At 41.4% G+C, this 10,796-nt stretch overlaps 1 pseudogene across 1 annotated transcript; it reads left to right on the forward strand.

Moving 5' to 3' along the window:
* Nucleotides 1-523: 523 nt before the first annotated feature.
* Nucleotides 524-2,165, forward strand: LOC145128748 (zinc finger protein CONSTANS-LIKE 15-like; annotated as a pseudogene). Its single transcript, XR_013717082.1, has 4 exons — nt 524-1,363; nt 1,489-1,587; nt 1,685-1,830; nt 1,897-2,165. The product of XR_013717082.1 is annotated as a zinc finger protein CONSTANS-LIKE 15-like (transcript).
* Nucleotides 2,166-10,796: the final 8,631 nt, after the last annotated feature.

Raw genomic sequence — 10,796 nt, forward strand, 5'->3', positions numbered from 1 at the left:
TTGAAAAAAATTATAACATCCTAATAATACATGTCAAATACAGTTATAATATAATTAATACATATTTATTTTGTTATCTATAAAGGTGATGTATCTTAATTAAAAGAGAATGATGATCAATTGGAGACAAAAAAAATGAATGTCGATATTGAAAAAAAAATGAGAACTTAGTTTCAAAATTGAAAAAAAAAAAATTTAGTGTTTTTTGTGATATATTTTTTTTCAATTTTGACATGTAATTAAAACTGACACTTTATCATTCTAATTAAACAGTTAATTGGATTGATTGGTCAAATATTTATCATAATTGTAACAAATTAGGAACACAATGTTTAATTTGAAACAAAAAATAACACAATATCAAAATCGAATTTTTGTAAAAACTTAGTGACTTTTTGGTATTTAACCTTAAAATAAACCTAAAATATTTTGATTACTTTTCTAAGTCGTTAAATAAGTAAACCGTTGTTAAATAGAATATTGCGTTTATAGCAGTGAATTATTATTTAGGCAATAAAGTGTATGAGATGAAAGATGCATCAATAACTAAAAATCAAAACCCTTCCCAAAGGGGAAACCCTCGCTCCTTGACTTTCCAAATTGCGTAAGAATGGGAACGCCCAACAATCCAGGAGAAGAACAGGAGACTCTGCCTTGCGATTATTGCCACAATCAGATTGCTCTTCTCTTCTGCCGCGCTGATTCCGCTAAACTTTGCCTATTCTGCGACCACCAGGTTCACACCGCCAATGCCCTCTCCGGTAAACACCTCCGCTCACAGATCTGCGAGGGCTGCCGATCCGCACCTGTCTCCGTCCGCTGCTCCACGGACAATCTCCTCCTATGCCGGGAATGTGACTGGGATGCTTACGGTCTCTACTCTGCTTCCGCCTCACACGATCGGACCCCCATTGAGGGGTTTATTGGATGCCCATCGCCTCTTGAGCTCGCCCCCACCTGGGGATTAGATTTGAACCACCACCACACAAAATCCACCAACAACCCACTTCATGATTCGGGTCATTGGGAATATCTGTTGGCCGACCCGAACTCGTGGATGCAAGAGGTGATGGTGCCTGAGTCTGACGAGAGTGATGTGTTTAAGAAGTCGATTTCTATATGTGAGAAGCAAAAAAATGTAATTTTGAAACAGTTGAAGGAGCTTTCCAAGAGAAGCGCATTGTGATTCGATGGTAATGGTGCAAGAGGACAGCAGCAGCAGGAGGAAGAGGAGGAGGAGGTACCGTTTACATCTTTGGTTATGATGAAGCACGGTCGGGTTGATGTGGATCGGATAGACGATCCAACTTTGCAACACAACATGCTTTGGAACTCCATACCCGGAGACCGACCAGGCACTCAGGTTATATCTCGTGAATTGGATGAATAATTCACTTAATTACAAAAGATGAAAGAATACTTGACAATTTAATACGTGTAAAGTTTTAGTTTTTAATATAGAGATTTGTGTGTGTTTGTTTCCTGCAGATATGGGATTTTGATATGGAACGAACGGCTAGTCCAGATAGAAATAATGGGGGATTGATGAGTGAAGATCATAAGACAGGAATAGGATTAGGGATGAATGTAAGCCATTTTTAAATTCCAATTTTGTGTCAGTTAGTTTGGATTTTTGTTCAAGGCATATAAATATTATTAAGCATCATAATATTGAATTGCTTAGCTCAAAATCCAAAACAGCTCCAAATCATGTTTTGGAACACAAAAGGGATATGGTATTGGTACTGGTGGTTCAGATGATATAGAGGTTTTGGCAAGGAACACAGGCAATGCGATGCTTCGTTATCTGGAGAAGAAGAAATCCAGGAGGTACTTTTGATAAATTTGTAGCTTAAGATTTTTTTCTTTTTTGATGAAATATGTCCGACTGTGTAGGTATGTGAAACACATCGGGTATGAGTCGAGGAAGGCAAGAGCTGACACTAGAGCTAATCAAGGGTCGATTTGTCAAGGCTGACGATGCTTGACTTGATGCATTTTTTTCCGGGTTAATGTCATAAATGGGCAACTTAATGTAATTATTTGATTTTTCAAAATTGCTATAAAAGTAAGCAAGTCGAATTTTTTGTTTACAACACAAAATACCATAATTTCAATGGTATTTTGTCAACAAAAACAAATACTTAGTTATCTTTTTTTCCAAAGTCCTTTTCATCTTTATTTTTATTTATTTATTTATTTTTTTGGTCCAAATGCAAAAAAAAGTTATCTGTTTTTTAGAACCGCAGTGGAATTAAAAAGCAAAATAGCAAGGAGCTACAACAAAATTACAAAAAGTTCAAGCCATTTTGGGAGAAATCAGCCAACCATCCCAAGAAAAATTAGCTTTCCTACTACTATTAGAGATCGAGAAATAGGAAAAATAACATATATCATAAAAAATCTCATCTTTTCTAAGCTTTACCGCTCCAAATAAGAGTTTATTTCGAAAACTCCATAAAACACAAAACATGGTAGCTATAACCGCTTCAAATCTCGTCTTGTTTTTCTTGTCAAAAGATAAAGAATCAGCCCAATTGAGAATGGAGGAAACCGAAAAATCACAAGGAATAATCACATTCCACCATTGAGCAATCTTTCTCCAAATCGGCATTAGAAGGCAACCAGAAGCAAACAAATGCTCAGTGGATTCGCAACTTGAGAAGAGATAGGACACAACAAAGAATGAAGATTGATTCCTTTATCTCTAAGGTTTAACCGGGGTAGGGATTTTATCCATCTCAATTCTCCAAATAAGAACATTAACCTTTACGGGGATAAGATTATTTCATCTAGTGACGATATTAGAACCGATCAACAAGAAGGAATTTGTAACGTTCCAAAATTTAAAACCACAAATTTCGTTTTCATAGTAATAAAACCGTCAACCAAAACGTGCTCATAAAACCATAAAGGAAAATCAAAGTATATCCATCAATCATCTCAATACATCAGAGTCAAATAAAACGGAAATCGTGGTGTATGCGATGTGATCATCCCGAGCTCTTCCCATTCGATCCGGAAGTACCTGAAACATAAACTGAAAATCGTAAGCACGAAGCTTAGTCAGTTCCCCAAAATATCACATACCATATATATCTGCCAAGTCAAGGCGCTGGGTCTATTTCACCCCCGGTTCTACTTCACTCCCGAGTCTATTTCAACTCATGTGTTGGCTCAAGGGCGTACTGAGTCTATTTCAATTCATATGTCAACACAAGGCTGCACCATGTTTGTTTCAACCCTCCTACCCCCCCCCCCCCCCCCCCCCCCGTGTCTATTTCAGCCCACATACATATAACAAACAGGCACATAGGCATACATACATATAGCAGGAGTCACAAAGACTACAAACAAATACAATCCTAGTGTCCTACAGTATAGTGAGCTAACTCACCTCAGTCTGCTGTCAGTCAAACAAATGATCGGGCTACTGAACTGAAAAATCCTCGCGCTAATCAATCAAATAAAACCCCAATTAATAATTGCGCCATAAACCATAACTGGAAATCTAGTTCATTTGTCTAACACCTGTAACGCCCGTGTTGCGAGGCCAAGCATTAATTCGATGATGTAATAGTCAAGGTCAATCATTGTAATCATTTTAAAGTAATAAAGATGAATTACTTGAATATTATGTGAATTATGTGATTTTCTGTGATTATATACTTGTTTGTAAATATATAATAAAAATAAGCGTAAAAAATAAAACATTAGATAAGACCGATATCTATGAAGAAAGTTGTAGTGGTCGTGACAAGGATTCCAGACATATATATAACGCCGAAATCCGAGTTATAACGAAGAAGTTATGATCTGTCGAAGTTTCGCGACAGAACCGGCACGACACTACATGACGTAAAAGGTGAGTTTACGATAAAGTTCTTTTTAGCCTTAGCGATCTAAACGAAAGTCGTAGCATACGTTAAACCGAGAGCGTGCATAAAAAGAGCGCCTAAATCTGACTTCGTAAGAGGAAATTATGATTTTTCTAAGTTTCGGATCCACAGTAAACAGCCCGGAGTTCGAATAGTAGATCGAACGGTTTTCGGCCGACACAACCTAAACAGGAATCGTAGGTCTCGTTAATATTAGCTCAACGGTAAAAAGACAGATGAAAATGGACGTCGGATGAAGAAGTTATGAATTTTTAACGGACTTTTCCTATCCCGTCCTGTTAAAAATATAACTTTAAAAATAAAGTCAAAATTAGCCGACAGAGTCTAAACAAAAGTTGTAGAGTACGGTCCCACCTACACGTGGATATAAAGAACGTAGAAAAGGGAGCTGGTATGCGAAAGTTACGAATTTTAGAAGTCGAGGGTGAAAATTGCGAGCTGGGTGCGAGGGGTACGCCCATCGTACCTTTGGACGCCTTGCGTACCGAAGTACGCCCCGTGTACGAAGATGCATACGCTGTGCAGTCTAACTCTCATGTGGTCAGAAGCCAGCCACGTCGTCCCAGCCATTGACCGACACCTGCCGCTTACGCGCTACGTAGATCCGAAGTACGCCCAGCGTACCAGCGAGCCTCCGACGTATAAAAGGGTTGCGAGGCCAGCCTTCATTTTCACATCTTTTACACCTTCTTTCTCTCTCTACTCTCTCTCTGGCCTCCCTAAACCACCCCGAAGCCTAGGAAGCCTCCCAAGCACTAGAAGAAAGCCCCGAAGCGTCCGAAGGCTCCGAGAAAAAGAGTTTTTCGGTTTAGAAACTCTGCCCCCGCAGAGCCCGGTTTTCAAGCAAACCTCCCAGTTTCGTCAAAGGAGATTATTTTAAGAAGCGAAGCATTGTCCGAATCACCACCTTATCAAGTGAGTGTATAGTCACTTTCATCTTACACATAGATATGAAGTATTTTATATAAATTGCGTGCTATGTGTATATATTATCTGTTTACCTGAGATCTATGCTGGATGAAAGATCTAAGCCTCTTTCTTTTCAGATATGAACTTTTATTTCATATCTAAACTTTTTCTTTCAGATCTGAACTTTTTTCTTCAAACCTAAACTTTCTCACTTCAGATCTAAACTTTTCAGATCTAAATTGTATATATATATATATATATATATATATATATATATATATATATATATATATATATATATATATATATATATTTTATACTTTGAGATCTATGCTGTATGAAAGATTTAAACTTCGTTTTTCAGATTTGAACTGTATATGTATTTTATATCTACAAATATGTTGGGTAAAACATGGGTAGATGAAATAGTTGGTGTGTGATTAAATAAAATGATGAGAGGCCTCAGTGTTGACGATGATCCAGTCATCTAGTGGAGTATGGATAACGACCACGAACTTTTCTAGGAAGTCCAGTGGAACACTAGCAGGCTCGCAACCTGTAGGTGTTTGTGAACGATGTGTTCACCGGTGTACTCCATCCCCCTCATGGTTGCCTTACGGACCTATATGGCTGAGGAATCCCCTTAGCAGTAGTGTCCATCCGGACGAAATTCCTTAGGATAGGTCCCTTATAATAGATGCTTTAGGGACGTAAAGTGTGGATAACGGGAAGGGGTAATCGGGTTGAATGATTGTTGAAAATAATAAACTTATAAATGGTGGGTTGAAAACCATATATGCTCACCAGGCTCCCCAGCCTGACCCACTCAGTTTTTTTGTTTCACAGGTAGTGGCACAAGAGCATAGTTGGATTATTTGATGAGAGATTATTTATTATAGGCCAATAGAATTAAATAGAAATGTTGTAAGGCCTATGTTGCTTTTGGTTTATGCTTTTGATCTGTATTGACGATGACATCCCGAGTTTTGTAATGTAATGAAAATACATTTATTCTGAAATGCTTTGATAAATTCTTATCTATAATTTTTGGGAACAAATTCCGCAACAATTTCTTTAAAAGTTACTCTGATTTTATTATAAAGCATAAACAAAATCGGTCTTTTCTGGCCGTGAAAATAGCGATGTCACAACACCCAGGGTAAAAGAACAATTTACCCTTTCCTCACTTGGCCCAAATTCCTAAATGATACCCAAAGCCCAATATGAGCCCAAATCCAAGAAGGCCCAAAGCCTATCAATGGCTCGTAGTCAGAAAGACTAGTGGCTCAACAAGGCCCAAAACCCTAATAGTCAAAATATGGGCCAAACCACAAAAGTCAACAAAACTCAACAGCTGCTGAGTACTCCCAACGTACTCAGACTTACACCCGACATATGTCACCTTTGGCCAGTACGCACTACGTACGAGCTGGGTATGCCCATCATACTCCACAACAATCCATACTCACCATTAAGTGATTAACTGGTTAATCCAGTAAGTCCACTTCTCAGATCTGATCCTAAATGATGTCTTAACACGTAACGTTGGCAACTTTACTCCGTTGCATGTCTTAATGGGATCCAATACTTGTTTTTGACCAATAAAACCCATAATAAGGGCCCTAACTGATGAATGGTTCAATATAACACATGAAGATTGCATTTTTATGCATAAGGAACCTCAAAAATGCTAAGATCTACCAACCCTAGCTTCTGCAGTAGCTCATACTCTCAAGCATGACTTAAGGGACCATAAAATGCACAAGAACAAGCCCTAACTAGATCTATCATAATGAACCATCAAGTTAAGAGTTTTATCCCTCCAAAAGCTTTCCAAGTTGATGGTGATTCTGGATCCACAAGCTCCAATCACAACAATGCAACTTCCAAGAGTTCTTCTTCCTTCAAGATCACCAAAAACACCTTAAAAGGTCACTTCCAAACACAAAACACTCAAATGGAAATTAGGGTTTCGTTCTCATGGTTTGGAGAGGTATATGTTGGTCATAAGAAGGTCCAAGAGTAACTTAAGGTGCTTAAATAGGGCTCAAACCCAAAAAATTAGGGTTTGTCCCGGGCAGTCGTAAGCCCTGCGTGCTCTACGTACGCCCAGCCTACGTGGATGCCTTACACAACTAAGATATCGACCCACTACACCCAGCGTATTGGCTAGGGACCAAAATGCAAGAATTTTTAAGATAAGGGGAAAAAGGCAAAATACCTGAAATGCAAATGTTACAGTTCTCCTCCTCTTGAATTAGACTTTGTCCTCGAAGTCCTTCATTGCAAACAACTCTAGATAGTGCTCCCTCATCTCGATCTCAGACTCCTACATCCATTCTGAACCCTTTCAGTGCTGCCATTGCACCTTAACCAGATCCACTGACTTGTTCCGGAGAGCCTTCGTCTTCCTATCAAGGATGGCAATCGGTCTCTCAATATAATTTAGGCGATCATCCACCTGAATATCCTACAATGAAACCACCGCAGAACCATCAACCAAACATTTCTGTAGCTGAGAGACGATAAATGTGCTATGCATCTGACTAAGCTCCTCAGGTAGATCCAAGCGATAAGCAACACTACCCACCCGGGCCACGACCCTGAAAGGTCCGATATACCTGGGGCCCATCTTGCCCCTCTTCCTGAATCGGACGACACATTTCCAAGGTGACACCTTTAGGAGAACCATGTCCCCAACCTAGAACTCTAGATTTGATCGGCGCATGTCGGAAAAGCTCTTCTACCGACTCTGTGTTGTCTGAAGTCTACACCGAACCTGCTGAATCAACTCAGTAGTCTTGAGTACCACCTCACTACTCCCCATGAATCGCTGACGGACCTCATACCAACATATCGGGGTCCTACACTTCCTCCCATAGAGCATCTTAAAAAGAGGTCAATCAAATGCTGGCTTGATAACTGTTGTTATACGAAAACTCTGCGAAAAAGAGATACGTATCCCAACTTCCACCGAAATCCAATACACATGCCCGAAGCATATCCTCCAAATTCTAAATAGACCGATTACTCTATCCATCAATCAGCGGTTGGAAAGCCGTATTGAAATGTAGATGAGTACCCAGCTCCTCTTGAAACCTCTTCCAAAACTTATAAGTGAACCGGACATCCCTATCTGAAACCACCAAAACCATCACCCCATGCCGTGCCACAACCTCCCTAATGTAAATGTCAGCTAACCTCTCTGCAGAGATACTCTCCTGAATTGGAATGAAATACACGCTCTTGGTCAATAGATCCACGATGACCCATATCGAATCCACTCCGCGCACTGTCCGTGGCAACTTCGTGATGAAATCCATAGTAATCTCTTCCCATTTCCAAACAGGAATGTCTAACGGCTGCAACTTGACGTGAGGTCGCTGATTCTCGGCCTTGACTTTGCTACAAGTCAAGCACATTTCCACATACCAGGCCACATCTCGATTCATGCATAGCCACTAATAGTCGAGCCGGAGATCCATATACATCTTTGTTGCTCCGGGATGAATAGAGAACCTCGACTTGTGCGCCTCTTCCATCGAAACCTAGCACGCACCACCCAAATACAGAACCTACACCCTCCAATAACCCCCGACTATCATAATCGGAGGAAGCCACCTAAGCCACTATGCGCTCACTCTTCCGATGCTCTTCCTTCATAGCCTCAACACGAGCCTATCGGATCTTCTCTAAAAGTGGAGTAATCATCGTCATCATTAAACACATATCCCTGATCGAAGCCACAACCGCCTTGCGGCTGAGAGCATCGGCCACCACGTTAGCCTTCCCCGGGTGATAAATGATATCACAATCATAATCCTTCACCACATCCAACCATCTACGCTGCCTTATCTTCAGATTTAGCTGATCCATCAAATACCTTAGGCTCTTGTGATCCGTGTAGATACTATTTCAGACCGCATAGAGGTAATGTCGCCAAATCTTGAGGGAAAACGCCACATCCCCCAACTCCAAATCATGCGCATGATAATTCACCTCATGAGGACTCAGCTGCCTCGAAGCGTAAGCAATCACATGACCCCGCTGCATCCATACTGCTCCCAAACCTGTGATCTACACTTCACAGTATACCACAAAATCCTCAACGCCCTCCGGTAGGGTCAGAATTAGCGCTTCCCACAATCTCTGTCTCAGGGTCTCAAAAGTTTCCTGCTGCTCAGGCCTCAACAGAACGTGATAGTCTTCTTCGTTAACCTAGTTAAAGGAACCGTTATCTTGGAGAAATCCTGAATGAATCTCTGATAGTAACCTGCCAATCCAAGGAAACTCTGAATCTCAGATGGAGACCTCGGAACCTCCCACCTCATCACCGCCTCGACCTTGGTTGGATCGACCAGAAAGCCGTTTCGCGCAACCAGAACTCACACTTGGAGAACTTCACATACAATCTCTCCTTCCTTAGAGTCTCTAATACCTCCCTTAGATGCTCCTCATTTAGCTCCCGAGTCTTGGAATAGACCAATATGTCATCAATAAACACAATCACAGACCGATCAGACATAGACCTGCATACGCGATTCATGAGGTCCATGAATGCGGTTGGAGCATTGGTGAGCCCGAAGGGCATCACCACGAACTCGTAATAACCATAACGAGTCCGAAAGGCTGTCGTCTACATATCCTCCTCTCTCACCATCATCTGATCATAACCTAAACACATATCAATTTTGGAAAACCAAGACGCACCCTGAACCTGGTCAAATAAATCATCAATCATCATTAGTGGGTAACCGTTCTTCATTGTTAGCTTATTCAGCTCGCGGTAGTCAATGCACATCCGATGCGACCCATCCTTCTTCTTCACAAAAAAAATTGGCGCTCCCCAAGGTGAGCTACTCGGCCGAATAAATCCCTTGTCTAATAGCTCCTATAGCTGACTAGACAACTCTTGGATCTCCGGAGGTGCTGACCGATAAGGTGCCTTGGCTATCAGAGCCGCATCAAGAATCAAATCAATCAAAAAATCCACCTGCCTCTCCGGAGGCACTCCAGGAAAATCATCCAGGAACACATACGGATATTCCCAAATATTTGGTACATCATCCACAGTCGCCTTACCCTTCTCCCGGGTATCCATCACGTAGGCAACAAATCCAGAACAACCCTCCTGAAGATAGGGTCTGGCCCTAGCTGCCGAACATAGAACCGACCCGTACTAACCACTCTCTCCCTGAATCACCAACTCTCCCTCAATTGGAGTCCGAATGTGTACCAACTGCTGCTCGCAATTAATCATTGCCCCCATTGGGGCTCAGCCAATTCATCCCCATAAAAACCTTGCTCTCACGCAGGGGAATAGGAACAAAATCAATCGGATACTGCTCACTGAACAACTGCAAAACATAACCCAGATGAAACCTAGATACTCGAACAGGACGATCATCAACAATCTCAACCTCCAATGGATAATCCAACTCCCTCGGAGCATCGACAAATCTCTTATTGAGCGCGAGAGATACAAAGGATCGGGTAGCCCTCGAATCAAACAATACAAAGCAGAGATACCGTTCACAAGGAACGATCCTAAAACAAAACACACAAATATAAGTAGAAAATCAACATAAATATAGAGATAAAGAGAATATACATACCTGTCACCACATTAGGTGCTGCACAAGCCTCCTCGGCCGTCAGCTGAAAAGCCCTGTTCCTCACTACAGGCACATCCGCCTTGCTCTGGCGGCCATATGTGATCCTCAAAGTTGGCAGAGTGGGCGCTACAACTGGTCCTGCCGCTGCCATACTTGGACAATCAGCCTTTTTATGGTCCCTCTGATTGCAATGGAAGCAAATCAGACTCGATACCTGGTTAGTGGCTGTGGAATCCCGACTAAAGTGCCCAATCTTACTGCACTTATAGCAGCCTGAACCACCCCCCTTGCAAGCTCTATCGTGCGTATTGCAACTACGGCCCTGGTCCTGCTGGCCTCTCGATCTCGAATCAAAAACCTTGGGACTCTTTCT

The sequence above is a fragment of the Lactuca virosa genome, chromosome 8 (genome assembly GCF_052849685.1).
Source record: "Lactuca virosa cultivar CGN04683 chromosome 8, Lactuca_virosa_CGN04683_v6, whole genome shotgun sequence".
NCBI lineage: Eukaryota > Viridiplantae > Streptophyta > Magnoliopsida > Asterales > Asteraceae > Lactuca > Lactuca virosa.